At 43.3% G+C, this 5,878-nt stretch overlaps 1 long non-coding RNA gene across 1 annotated transcript; it reads left to right on the top strand.

Annotated features, from left to right (window-relative positions):
- Positions 1–1,726: 1,726 nt before the first annotated feature.
- LOC147724075 (uncharacterized) lies at positions 1,727–3,189 on the top strand. Its single transcript, XR_015310074.1, has 5 exons — positions 1,727–1,849; positions 1,992–2,088; positions 2,187–2,253; positions 2,358–2,516; positions 2,828–3,189. It is a non-coding gene; the product is annotated as an uncharacterized LOC147724075 (long non-coding RNA).
- The last annotated feature ends 2,689 nt before the right edge of the window (positions 3,190–5,878 follow it).

Raw genomic sequence — 5,878 nt, 5'->3', positions numbered from 1 at the left:
TGTGCTCCGAATGTGGCTAATTCCTATATGGGGGTCTTCGAGGAGAAACACATCTACAATGAGATGGCCCCGTTTTTGGAAAACATCACGAACTATAACAGGTTCATAGACAATATCTTTTTCATTTGGCGGGGGACACGAAACCAACTTGATGAATTTATCCTATGGATAAATCTCTGTGACTCCCATCTTAAATTCACAGCGAACATCAGCTCCTCGAAAATTGAATTTCTTGACACATGGATACAGGCTATTAATGGACATATAGAATTTTCCCTTTACACCAAGCCCACAGCACGGAATACCCTTCTTATGTACGATAGCTTCCACCCCCGGACAAAAAGAAACAGCATACCGTTTAGCCAGTTCCTTCGGCTCCGTCGGAACTGTACTGACCCGAGGGATTTTGAAACACATGCCACTGCTATGAAGAAGAAATTTCTCGAAAGGGGATATCCTAATAGGCTTATTAGGGATTCCTACAAAAGAGCCAAATATTATAACCGAGAGGCTCTTTTAGAATCAAAAATCCAAACACCTGATGACAAGTTGGTGTTAGTTACTACTCACTCCAACTTTAACGAGAAACTCCGATGCATCATTAATTCACAGTGGCATCTGCTTAACCTAGACAAAAATATGGAGAAATTCGAGAAACCTATTATTGCGTTCCGTCGCAACAGGAATCTCAGAAATGTCTTGGTTAGAGCTTCCCTCCCTGACGCACCCATGGTCAGTCAACGCAGCATCAAAGGGACTAACCCCATTTATGGGAGTCATAAGTGCGGCGGATGTCACGCTTGTGATAACATCATGACTGTCCCCGAATTGAACTGGAACAAAAAAAGAATCACGTTGCAGGATATGACAAACTGTAGAACTAGTAATGTCATATATTTCATCACATGTCCGTGCTCTAAGGGCTATGTAGGGGAAACAAGCAGGGAATTCAGGACCAGGTTTTCAGAGCATAAATCTTGCATCAGAAACCAACGCCCTGGAGCCCCGCTTGTTGCGCACTGGAAAGCCCTTAATCACACCCTGGAAGATTTGAAATGGCTTATTCTGGAGAAAATAAAAAAGCCCAAGGATGGCAACACTGACGCTATTAGAGCTAAAAGAGAAGTGTTCTGGATTTTTTATCTTGGGACGGCTGTCTCAGGATTAAACGAATTTATACCCTGGGAGAATGCCATTCATTGAATGACCCTGAGATGTAGCATCTCTTTCTGTTCTCTCTCATCCATTTAGTTTTTCTGTTTGCAATCTATTTTGGAGAGAATCTTTGTTTAAGTTAGAGTGTTCTGGGTCTCTTTATTGCTCTTAATTGCCTCCTTGTACAGCTCTAGCTGATTCTTATTTATTCCCTATTTTTCTTTATTGTGTTCATAATATTTGGTTTTCGGTTATTACTTCATCCCTGGTGTTTTTATTTTTTATTTTTTTGGTTTCTTAATTCTTTTTTTCTTTATTTATCATATTTCATTTTTCTGTCTGCCCCACGTCTAGTGTTGAATGTTTTGGACCTTGCTGTTTGGTCTATCTACATGTATACCTCCATTTCAGCTGGCTCGGATAGTCTGTTCTCACTGTCTCCCACGTTGGAGCTGTTTATTTATTTATTTTCTTGCCCTTCGTCTCTTTTCATTTTCCTGCGTTATCGTGGTAGTCCCTCTTCGATCTTTACGGCGCCCAGGTGCTCTGCATTTCCCCTGGAACACCTGTATATAACTCCACCTCCCCTTTTGTTTTTCCCTTTCGACCTACCGTATCACAGGCAGGTGAAGGAGTCACCCGGTTCCGTCGACCCAGGACACCACTTTACGTGCACTGCCGGGCCGTTTTACAGGTTAGTGTTTTTGGATCCTGAGTTCCCTCCTGCGGGCCCCGTGTGCTCCATCCCCTCGATCCGTCTTAACACGCTATCTGTCCCTTATTATTCCCACTTTTTATCCGTATTTAAAATCCCTCTGCCGTTTCTGTCCCTACAGGCCCCCTATTCCCCGGGACTGAAGCTGGGCCTCATCATGACATTTCCGTTGTTCGTCTCACCTCATCCAAATGATGGCTCAATTTTGCTGTCTTGAGGTAGGTTGCAGTTCGCTGTGTGTTAAGTCTGCTTCATGTTAGAGTCACGACCTTTTCAAGAGTTGTGTAGCTCATTATGGCTTTTTATTGCTTCATAGGTCATCTTTCACTGTCGGCCCCGGGGTTACTTACTGCTCTGCATCAGTGCTTGCTATTCGTTTTGAGGTAGTTCTGCCCTTCCTTAAACCACAATTACTTCATTTTTGTGCTGTCATTATGCTAGATGTCTAGATGTGTTACCCCTGTTTTTATTCTTATATTCCTACTAGATACTTGGAATTTATTTCATGGTACTGCTTTTATTCCTGGTTCCCTCGTACACTTGGATCCCTTGTGGACCTATTCTAATATGCGCTATTCATGACCGATGAAACCCTGGGATTGTGAACCACATATTTAAAGGGGCTTCGTTATTGTTGGGTATTTAGGTAGGTTACCATTATCTGAAAACCTTGTCTCTGGCTACAGGTGTACCAATTTTTGGGCAACCGACTTATGCTTTTTCCTTTTATTTCTCTTTATCCACTTATGTTTATTTTTGATATTCTTGACACACTTTTCTTTAATCCCTGAATATTCCTTTCTGGTGTTTTTAAAATTTGGGGATATAAGGATAGTTTATCTTCATTGATGTGCATGCCCCTGACTGATTGAAACCCTTTTGTCTTGCTGACTCTAATTATTGAAACAAATAATTTTCTCTCCCGAATTGCCATTTATTCTTCCTTTTTGCCCACAGAATACCCACCCACAGCTTTGCTGCTACTAGGACCGCTTGCCAGGACCGTGTCACAGACATTATCTATTCTGCTTGTCTGTACAATATTTGAAGTGCGCCCTGATGAAGGAAGCCTTTATTGGCACTTGTCCGAAACGCGCGTCGGCGCTTTTCTTGTCCTTGTGTGTAGTGATATGGATGTGAATGTCTGAGTATGAATTTGATTGTATAAAAGGTATGTTTGGATGTATGAGTGGATCTAATTTATTGTCCGGTTTGAAGTGTTTTTGCGTGTCCTAGTTTTTAGACTAATTTTGTATGCTTCTGATTATGTATATTTTTTCCAAATGTTATGTATTGTACAAATGGAATCACTTTATTTATTATCCAAAAAAAATCGTGTTGATTGTCAAAATGAAAATTAAAAACTTTTTTTGAATATATTTACTCTCTTTGTGAATTGGTGGGTATTCTGTTAATTTTTATTAAACTTTGATTTGTTCTATTTGGGAAACACCCCTTTCATGTTGTTCTCTCATGTTCTCGCCCTGGCGGGTTGTTCCCCTGTTGTAGTTTTTTCCTAGATTCAGGGCCCCTCTTCTGTTTAAAGAGCTGAGCACTGGAAACCATCGGCTCAAATTAAGCACTGGGGGGAGGTTAGGGTGATGAGGAGTCTCAGCACATGTGCATAACAGAAGATTAACATAATAACACTTACTGTTACCGAAAACAAGGCACCAAATCACACCTGCTTTCATTCACTCCTTTCACTCCTACGTGTGACAAATGGGAAAGGGTGGGATCTATGCCTGTGAATGACGGACGTCTGGAATCATGCAGGGATGATGTCTGTGATGCCTGAAACGGTGATGCTGATAGCATCACTGGCTTATAGTGGATACTACTATAGAACACAATGGCAAAGAAAGCATCAGAATGGTAAGCCCTGCGGCATGTCTCACAGTGCAGAAAGTTGATTTACTGCCTGGCTTCTGTCTACTGCTGCAGAGCGAGGTGAGGCAGACAGCTCAAAGTTACATTCATTGATTTGTTTAGAGATACGATTGTATCGCTAAATACATTGATCTATTAAATATTATTTTTAATAAATGTGTAGGAATTTCAAAATGCTGCAGCCACAGAGCCCTAATGAAGAAACCACCCATGGGCAGATGCTTTATAGTAGGGCATTGTAATGTTCTGTGTTTATAATTATTTACCATCCCATTTTGTTCAATAAAGCACCCATCATTTCTGTGTTATCATATTGTTCATGAATAATTCACAGTGAAATAGTACAGATTTTCCCCCATAAATTTAAATGCAAGCATTTTCATCTCTTCCTTACACAACTCCATGTACATTTTTAGAAAGTCGCATTAATTTCCTTATTGTAGGTGACACCGTAGCCATAACATTGCTATACAATTGTAGTTTATGCAACCTAAGTGCTAAATATTGTTTTGAGTATTCTACCCACTCTCAATAAACTTCTCAAATATTAAACAGTGGATATTTGGAGTTGTGGTCCGTTGGACTTGGCCCTTTTTGCAGGGTCATCCCTGAACTTTTTGCCTTCCTCCTAGTCTTTTTTTTAACCTAGTGTTCGTGTTTTTTAGACTCTGGGCACTTTAGCACTGCTGTCCAGTGTAAAGCGCATGTGCTCTCTGTGGTAAACATGGTAAGATTGGTCTAAACCTGTTTGGCATATTTAATTTACCTGTCAGTCCCTTTTAAAGTTGTATCTCAGATACCTAGGGCCAGTAACTTAAATGCTACAGGTGGGCTTGCAGCACTGATTGCGCCATCCACCAAAGTAGCCTTTCAGACCTGTCTAAGGTCTCTGCCATTGCAGGGCCTGTGCGCCAGCTTACTGCCGCTGTGACGTGGCATCCAAAGTGGTTGCCACGTCTGTTACCCCCTTTTACTACATGCCATTCGCCCCTAAGGTAGGCCCTAGCTAGCCCTATTTGCAGGGTGCAATGTAAGTAAAAGGTAGGACATGTACCTTAAGTGTGTGACAGGTCCTGGTAGTGACAAACAGCCATTTTGGTTTCTCACTGCTGTGAGGCTGCCCTCGCTTAGGAATGCACTGGGGAATCCCTGATAAGTGTTTCAGTGGTAATTCCAGATATTAGAGGAGCAGCGTTGTCAAGTTTGAAATAGTGATAAGAAATGCTGTGTAATGGTGTGTGCAGATTTATGATCACTCTTTTAGAAAAGCCACTTTTAGAAGTTGGCATTTCTGTGTGCTATTTGTCTTTGCCTGCCTGGTGTGTATTGCATGTCTGGCTCTGGAGTGACAGGGGCTGGTGAGGTGTGGGGTTCCAGAGGGGCAGGGTGAGGCAGCGCTAGACTGAATAGGCAGATCTACATTTAGAGTAGTGGGAGGAATAGCCCCTGACCCTGAATGGGTCTGTGCCTGCCTGTTTCAATGCTGACTCTGCCCCCTGTGGTGTGTCTGAAGACAGATCCCAACCTGACAAAGGAGGGTGTGAGCACTGTAAACAAAGTGCTTTAGTGCCCCCCAGAACCAGTTGGGACTGATTACCCAAACCTTGTGCCGGGGAGAGAACAAAGACACATGTGGTATAAAGATTGGGACTCTGACCCCACGGAAGGGCAGTTTTTGGGTGCTTTCTTGTACCTGGTTGGGGCTTGAAGGACTGCTGGGCATCAGGAGGAACCGCCGTGGGACCCAGCTGCTGCTTCCTGTGGTTCCCTACATGCTGGCCAGCCTTTACCCAGCTCTGACCCTCTAAGAGCATGGATCCTAGCGCCTCGTAAGCCCTACATCTTTATTTACTGTTTCGAAGTTCGTGAGGCGTGCCCTGGGGTCTTGGGGCCGGCAGTGGGTGCTGCAAAGTGTTCCAAGTGAATACTGGCATGGGGATTCCCCCGCACTGCCTGGAAGTCAAGCGGGAGCCTACCCCGCATTTCTGAGCCTTGGAGAGGAGTCACAGAATGTTACGGCTGCTGCCGGAAGTCAGGCGGAGATTGCCTGGTTGTAGGCCTGCCGGCGGCAGGAGAGAGGAAGTCTTTTGGGCTCTTCTGGCCTCAACAGGAAGTCAG

This window comes from Lissotriton vulgaris, chromosome 4_1 (assembly GCF_964263255.1).
Source record: "Lissotriton vulgaris chromosome 4_1, aLisVul1.2, whole genome shotgun sequence".
Taxonomy (NCBI): domain Eukaryota; kingdom Metazoa; phylum Chordata; class Amphibia; order Caudata; family Salamandridae; genus Lissotriton; species Lissotriton vulgaris.
Note: the sequence above shows the minus strand (reverse complement) of the source record. Positions and strands in the feature narration are given on the sequence as shown.